The sequence below is a fragment of the Pseudorca crassidens genome, chromosome 4 (genome assembly GCF_039906515.1).
Source record: "Pseudorca crassidens isolate mPseCra1 chromosome 4, mPseCra1.hap1, whole genome shotgun sequence".
In the NCBI taxonomy this organism is placed as follows: domain Eukaryota; kingdom Metazoa; phylum Chordata; class Mammalia; order Artiodactyla; family Delphinidae; genus Pseudorca; species Pseudorca crassidens.
This window is the reverse complement of record NC_090299.1, coordinates 133095828-133104438: the sequence shown is the minus strand read 5'-3', so window position 1 is coordinate 133104438 and position 8611 is coordinate 133095828.

Below are 8611 nucleotides of genomic sequence, written 5' to 3'. Positions count from 1 at the left end.
AACATTCGGGGGCGACAGATTGGGGACCCCTATAAGAAGTATGAGTATAGTTGGCTGTTACTGTAATAAAATCCCAAGTTGAGGTGGGTCTCCAATAAGTATCTCCTGTGGTTTCACATCCCCAGTTTTGGCAATAAAAATTTTCGGTTCCCCCACATTTATAATTCAGGGATCGGGGGCGATGGAACCCGGGGCATACATAGAAGGAGAGGGTTCTGAGCCAACTTCTTCGGACCTGTTTTTAAAACCCTCTCCAGAGTAATCAGCTCTAGTTAGAAGTTCGGACGGAGCATTATGCTGATCATAATAACCCTCTAGATCCCAATAGGGAGCTCCTATGGCCAGTTTACAGACATCAGGAAAAAGGTCTGGCCACCAGGTCCAGGGAGGTGCAGTATGGCTAATGGACCAGGTTACATCTCCAGTTTGAGAAATTACCTGCCAAGTTAGACGTTGGGGCAGGTGAGGGCTAAAATCACTTACAGTCAGTAAAGGCAGTAAAATCAAAATTATAAGTCTTAGGTTCGTAGAAGCTTGAGTTTGAGCGGGTTGTCGGTTCTTTGGGCCCGCCATCCTGATGATGCCGTCGCTGGTGCAGCTTTCACGTGTGAAGCATGAATCCAGGCAGCGATGCCGTCCACTTTTATGGCCGTTGGGGTGGTGAGGAGGACGGTGTATGGTCCTTTCCATCGAGGTTCCAACGTCTGGGTTCGATGCCGACGGACGTATACGGAGTCTCCGACTTGGAAAAGATGAGTTTCTCCCAGTGTTCCCGGTTGGTAGGCCTCGGCGAGTTGGGACCATATCTCCTTTTGGACCAGTTGGAGTCCCAATAGCCTAGCATACAAGTCAGTGTTATTTTGACAGTCTGGTTTTATTTCTTCTCCTAAGGTGAGAAGAGGAGGTGGGGCCCCGTATAGTACCTCAAAAGGAGTAAGATGGTATCGGGAAGGTGTATTCCTAACCCGAAACAGGGCTAAAGGACGGAGCACCGTCCAATCTGTACCGCCAGTCTCCAAGGACAATTTAGTTAGGGTCTCTTTTAGAGTTCTATTCATTCTTTCTACCTGACCTGAACTCTGGGGTCTATATGCACAATGTAATTTCCAATCAGTTCCCAAATATCTGGCCACATCCTGACTTACCTGGGCGACGAAGGCCGGACCATTGTCGGACCCTATTACCTTTGGCGCCCCAAATCGAGGAAAAATTTCTTCTAGGATCTTTTTGGCTACCACAGCAGCTGTTTCTTTCTTCATTGGGAAGGCTTCTATCCATCCTGAAAAAGTATCTATAAAAACCAGGAGGTATTTATTACCGTACCTTCCAGGACGTACTTCGGTAAAGTCCACCTCCCAGTAAGTTCCTGGGCGGTCTCCCCTGAGCCTTTTTCTAATTTCAAGTTTTCCCTTGTGAGCATTTACCTGTTGACATGGAACACATTCCTGTACAATTTGTTCAGCTAATTTCGTCAATCCAGGGGTTCCGTACCTGGTTTTATGTAACAGGGATATCATTTTTTTAGTCCCCAGATGTGTCCATCTATGAATCTGTTGTAACATGGATTCTGCTTGCTGAGGGGACAAAGTTCCTTTTGTTGTGGCCGGGATGATTTCCTCGTCGCGGCCTGGTTTTTCAGGAACTTTATCTGACAGTCCTAAAATGACTTCTCCCGATGCTATTTCTCGGGCCACTTGGTCAGCCATATTATTACCCCTAGTTATTGGGGTATTGTCTTTCTGGTGTCCAGGGCAGTGAATGATGCTAACTTTAGTGGGAAGCATGAGTGCAGCCAATAGAGCCACAATTTCGTCTTTGTTTTTAATTTCTCTGCCACTTGAGGTTAGCAACCCTCTCTGTTGGTAGATGGCACCGTGGATATGAGCGGTAGCAAATGCATATCTACTGTCCGTGTAGATGTTTACCTTTTTATTCTCTGCCATCTCCAATGCCCTTGTCATGGCAATTAATTCAGCTCGTTGGGCTGAGGTCCCTTGTGGTAGCGCAGCTGCCCAGATGACTTGTTTTCCGTCTACCACGGCTGCTCCAGCTCGACGCTTACCTCCTTCCAGGAAACTGCTCCCATCAGTAAACCAAGTAAAATCAGCATCAGGAAGGGGTAGGTCCGTCAGATCAGGTCTACTACCGTGTGCTGCAGCCAACACTTCCTGACAATCATGGATGATGGTGGAGCCTTCTAAATCGGGATCAGGTAGCAAGGTAGCTGGATTGAGTCCTGTGGCTGGAGCAAACTTGATGCGATCTGAGTTTAGCAACAGGGTTTGGTAATGGGTCATCCTGGTATTAGTTAGCCACCTACCCAGTGGTTGACGGATTACATTCTCCAGGGCATGAGGAGCTGTTATCGTTAGATTTTGTCCTAAAGTTAGTTTGTCAGCATCTTTGACCAGGGCGGCTACTGCAGCGATTATCTTTAAACAGGTGGGCCATCCTGATGCCACAGGGTCCAATTATTTTGACAAATAAGCAACTGGGCGATTCCAGGGACCCAATTTCTGAGTCAATACTCCTTTTGCAATGCCCTTATTTTCGGCCACATATAAATGAAAAGGTTTGGTTACATCTGGCAGTCCTAGGGCTGGAGCTGAAAGTAAAGCTCGTTTGATTTGGTCAAAAGCCCGTTGTTCCTTTTCGCCCCAAACGAAAGGAGTGCTGTTTTTGGTTAGGGGGTACAATGGGGCCGCCAGCTCAGCAAACCCTGGAATCCATAGTCTACAGAATCCGGCCGTCCCCAAAAATTCTCTAACCTGCCTGGCATTTCTGGGAGCCGGAATTTGGGCCACCGTATCCTTTCTGCTCTCCGTGAGCCATCTTTGTCCCCCTTTTAACAGGTACCCCAGGTAACTGACCTGTTGTTGGCATATTTGTGCTTTCTTGGCTGAGGCTCTATATCCCAGGGTTCCGAGCTCTGTTAACAGTTTTTCAGTTCCCTTGATACAATCTTCCTGGGTTTCAGCAGCTAATAAGATGTCATCAACATATTGAAGTAGCGTTACCTGTGGATTTGATTCTCTATATGATGCTAAATCCTGATGAAGAGCTTCATCGAAGATGGTAGGGGAGTTCTTAAATCCCTGAGGTAAACGAGTCCATGTCAGTTGGCCAGATATCCCTGATGCTGGGTCCTTCCATTCGAAGGCAAAGTAGGGCTGGCTGAGGGGAGAAAGTCTTAGGCAGAAAAAAGCATCCTTAAGGTCCAAAACAGTATACCATGTATGTTGGGGCGGAAGAGTGCTTAAGAGATTATAAGGATTTGGTACTGTGGGGTGGAGGTCCGCCACTCGTTTATTTACCTCACGCAGGTCTTGTACTGGTCGATAATCATTAGTTCCCGGTTTCTTAACTGGCAGGAGAGGGGTATTCCACGCGGATTGACATCTTACCAGAATACCCAATTCCAGCAAACTCTGTATGTGAGGACGGATGCCGTCTTTGGCTTCCTTACTCATGGGGTATTGACGAACTGTTATTGGGGTGGCAGTTGCCTTGAGTTCCACTAGTACTGGGGGCCGATTTTTAGCCATCCCCATACCGGCGGTTTCTGTCCAGGCTTGCGGGAACCGAGTTACCCAGTCTGTGACATTAACTCGTGGAGATGAAGGTTTTTCATATAATTTATATTCATCTTCCAATCTCATAGTCAATATTTGGGGTAACCTTCCCTTACTGTCAGTTATGGTGGGACCTTCCGGTTGGAAGTGAATTTGAGCCCCCACTTTGGAGAGCAAGTCTCTTCCCAGCAAAGGATAGGGGCATTCCGGAATAATCAAAAATGAATGGGTTACTCGTCCAATCCCAAGATCTACTGTCCTTCGTGTGGTCCATGAATATTGTTTATTCCCAGTGGCTCCTTGTACCCATGACCTTTTAGCTAAGATAGGACCTTTTGAGTGGAGAAGGACGGAGTGCTGGGCTCCGGTATCTACCAAAAATTGAACAGGTTCCCCCTCCACTTTAAGAGTTACCCGGGGCTCAGGGAGAGGGTTCGAGCCCTGACTTTCCTAGTCTTCTTCTTCCAATGTTAAGATTTTGTTTCTGGTTGGCCTTCCTCCATTCTTTTTCTTAGGGCATTCTCTCGCCCAATGTCCTTTTTCTTTACAGTAGGCACATTGGTCCTTGTCTAATGGCCGCCTTCTGTCTGCCGTTCGCCCTTCCTGCCTATTTCTATCCCCTATATTTCTTCCTCCAACCACAGTGGCCAGTATCTTACTTAAATTCCTCTCCTGTCTCTTATCCCGTCTTATTTCACGGGCTTCCTGCTCTTTCTGCTTTCTTTCTTCCTTCTCTTCCTCTGTTTCTCTTTTGTTATATACTTTATCTGCCTCTTTTACTAACTCCTGAAGCGAAAATCCCTGCAAGCCATCTGGCCTCTGTAATTTCTTCTTAATATCAGGGGCCGCTTGATCTATGAAAGCCATTGCTATAGTAGCCCTATGTTCCTCCGAAGTTGGATCATAAGGGGTAAAGCGTCTAAAGGCTTCCATTAAACGTTCCAGGAACACAGTTGGAGATTCCTGGGGCCCCTGAGTGACTTCCCTTACCTTAGCCAAATTAGTGGGCCGTCTGGCCGCTCCATGGAGACCCGCCACCAGAGCCTGGCGATACATTTTCAGGCGTTCCCTACCTTCCGGGGCATTGAAATCCCAGTTTGGCCTGACGAGTGGGAAACCAGCATCAATCTCGTTAGGCAGCTGGGTAGGTTGCCCATTGGCGCCTAATACATTTTTTTTGGCTTCTAAAAGAACCCGTTGCCTCTCCTCAGTCGTTAGGAGAGTCTGAAGCAGCTGCTGACAATCATCCCATGTGGGCTGGTGGGAGAAAACAAGAGATTCTATTAAAGCGGTAAGGGCCTGTGGATTTTCGGAAAAAGTTGGGTTATGCATTTTCCAATTATAAAGATCTGCAGAGGAAAAGGGCCAATATTGGAGAGGTCTATTCCCTTGGCCATCGGGGGGGCCATATTCTCTAAGAGGTAGGGCAGTGGAGTCCGGGGAGATAGCCCTCCGGCTCCTAGTGCCCGCTGAGGGACCCTTTCTTCTTCCATCATGGATGGTCCCCTTGGTGCCGAGGGCAGTGGAGCTGGGGGTCCTCTAGGTGGTAGGGGATTTGGGGCCGGAGGATAAGGGGGTGGGGAATCCAAAAGAAGCAAATCGGACTGCAGGTCAGGATAAATCGCTTTTGGTGGATCTGGGGCGCCGGGTAGCTTTTCCGTGTTGGTGTTTTTCTTTAGGGCTAATATCTCCGACGCTGCTGATGTGTGCGCGGACGTACCTGTTGAGGAAACAAAGGGTCGGACCCACGGAGGTGGGGAGAGAATTAAATCTTCCCAGACCAAGACATATGGTACTTGGTCTGGATGTCCGTGGGGTCTTATATTAAATATCTTAGACTTCAGCAACCTAATCTTGTCTAATAAAAAGGATCCTTCAGGGGGCCATCCTATCTGAAATGTTGGCCATTCAGAGGCACACAAAGTCTGCCACTTTCCTTTCTTCACCTCTACTGAAAAATTATGGGCTCTGGCCCGAACTTCGGTCCAATGGCTTAGGGTAAGGGAAAGAGGAGTCGTCATAGTTTGTCCCATTGTCGTCCGTCAGAGAAGAAGAATAGACCACAATACAGAAACAGTTAAAACTCCACGAAACACATATACGTATGGGCCACCGCGAGCTCGCTTCAAAACCGAAACCTCTTCAGATGGCAGTTGTCACAAAGGGAACTGCCGAAACCGAGTGAAGGGGAGACAGAGTTTGCCTCTCCTTCCAGATGAGCCACCAGGGCGTCCCCTAGGGCTCATGGACGCCGGCTATTAGCACGTCTGCCTAGCCAGAGGTCCGATACAGATTCCACAATAAGCCGATTCTTACGGCCTTCCTCCGATAATGGCCCACAAAGAACAAGGGACAAACAGACAATCAAGCTCGAGCTTACCTGGTACCTCCAACTCCCGATGTTCTCGTGGTCCGGGGCGAGTGGAATCCCGGACGAGCCCCCAAATGTTAGACCTTCGCGGTCTCCTAGGAGTTTCGACTCGCCCAGGAAACAACAAGAGTCGGAAGCCGATGCAAAACGCAAGAGGTTTATTGAAGGCCGGTGCACCGGGGCTCCTTGGTCCTCACGCAGGAGGCCGGAGAAGGAACCCCCCCAGGGCGTGAACATGTATTTTTATAGGTCTCAATTTCCTGTTATGCAAAGTGTGGATTCAATTGTGATTTTTAATGATAGGTTCTTAGCCTCTGTTCGGACCAGAGAGGGAACCTGTCCCAGGCTTCCTGATTGGTTCTTTGACAGATACCTTTTTTACATTTTGTTTATCTCCCTCCTTCTCGGAAGGGGGCCGGACATCCTGGAAATTCACCCATTGTCTAAGAAGCCCCTATTGTCTGGAGAGTTCTTAATCATTAGCTGGAACAATGTCCCTCGAGTCCCACACGTCTTCACAAGCTTAGACTTTAAGCCATATTTTTTCCCCAAAGATTCTGTTTTGTGACAAACACATCACCCCTGACTCTCTGCTGCCTCTACCTGCTATAGGGCAGCTGCAAGGGCAGTGGTCAGCCTGGCTGGGCATTCACTACTGAAGTCACCAAATGTGGTACCACAGAGTAGGATGTAGGAGCCAGAAATGAGAGATGAGCCTGTCTGGTGCAAATCTTGCGGAGAGAGGCAGAGATGCTTGGGCAGCTCCATCCCAAGGAATTACTCTGCTGTGAGGGGGCAGTGAGGTGAAGTCCCTAGTTGTAGATAAACACAAACTGGCCATCCAATTTCCCACTGCTGTTTCACTTCCTCTTTACATGATCAGAAAGATAATTTATTCTGAATTTGTTCTTAGATAAATTAGGGTGGCCACTGAGGAAGAATGGCTACATCTGTGTAGACCTTACGTAAAGAGGAATGAAGCATTGCCATCCCAATTCCCATAAGCACATGGTTTTACAACACTTGATTGCTCACAGGACACGCCGTTTGAAACACACATATTGTACACTCTAAATGACACACTTCCAATGTGGCAAACGCCAACAGAAGGTTAACAGAAAAATCTGACAGGTACCCTTAGCCGGCACCAATGCCTTTCTCTCAGGGGGACAGGGGGAGTCCTTATATATCACAATAATTCCTATGAATGAAATTGGAGATATAGTATTGTATACATTCAAGATATTGAAAGATAGCTGAAAGTATTCTAGGGATGATTAATTTTTATTAGCATACTATAGTGTAAGCTGATAAGTTAGAGGGTCCCTGGAGAAAGAGAACAAGGAATGGCCTAAGCCATTTAGTGATCTAAGCCTGGGCACAAGGCTTGCCCTTGAACAAGTCTCAGTAATTAATGATCTTAAGGGAAGGGAGGGGATGCAGAAACAAGGGAGAAGCAGTCAAGAAACAACAGCGCAGCAACGGGGGCAGGGTTCTGGTTCCTCAAGGGATGTACATAATAACATGTCTTTGAGTTTTGCAGGAACTAAGGTCCCTAACCAGGTGGAGGATGGAATGATGGTGTTGACTCTCCTGACTTTAATCAACTACAGGTTGGACACTCTGGGCCTTTGCCCGGATTCTATGCTGAATTCTCCTCTGCTCAAGCCCCCTCATGAATATGCATGAACCCTGAGCTTAAAACTTCCCCAATTTTGCTGTTCAGGGAGACGCTGCTTTGGGAAAGATCCCAGGTGTTCTCCTTACTCGCTGCAAATAGTCAACTTTCTCCCAGTCTTTGGCTTGGTTGTCTATTGGCTTGACACCCACCAAGAAGGTGAACGCAGTTTTGGGGTAACAATAGCTCATGAAAAAGGATTAGAAACTTTATATAGTATTTTATATAGTATAACTTTATTATATAGTTATTCAGCCATTACATTTTAATGAACGTACAGTGTTACAACACGTAACTGAATCCTAGTAGCTAATGTTATTTTGATAGTTTAGGTTGGACCACATAAAATTCTTATCTAATAAATGTCAGGTGTTTTACAATAATAATATCAAATGTTAGAGTAATTATAAATAGAGAACCACAGACCTTTTTTAGGTCTATTTGACAAAACTGACTCCCATCACACTGCCTATTACAGTTTTGTAAGTGTAAGCTCCTCCAGGGTAGGGACAAAATTGTATTCATCTTATTTGGGCTCAAACAATGTAAAAGCACTACCATGTAGACCCCACAAGTAGAAGGTATGCAATATGGGTAGAATTAACCAAAGAGCTGGCGTGCAAACTGGCAGGCTTAGAGAAACACGATTCACATGAAAGGTGGCCATAGGCGTGGACTCTGGAGCCAGACAGCCTGGGTTCAAATCCCAACTTTCTTACTTGACTTTGAGTCTCAGTTCCCTGCTCTAAGAAACGCAGGTAATGATGCCTAAAGCTCAGCTTCTCTGTACAATGGCGCTTAATCGAATCACAGAGACAGAGTTTCTTTCTTTCTTTTTTTTAAAATAATTAATTAATTAATTTTTGGCTGCGTTTGGGTCTTCCTTTCTGTGCGCGGTCTTTAGTTGCAGTGAGCGGGGGCTACTCTTTGTTGCGGTGCGCAGGCTTCTCATTGCAGTGGCTTCTCTTGTCGCGGAGCACGGGCTCTAGG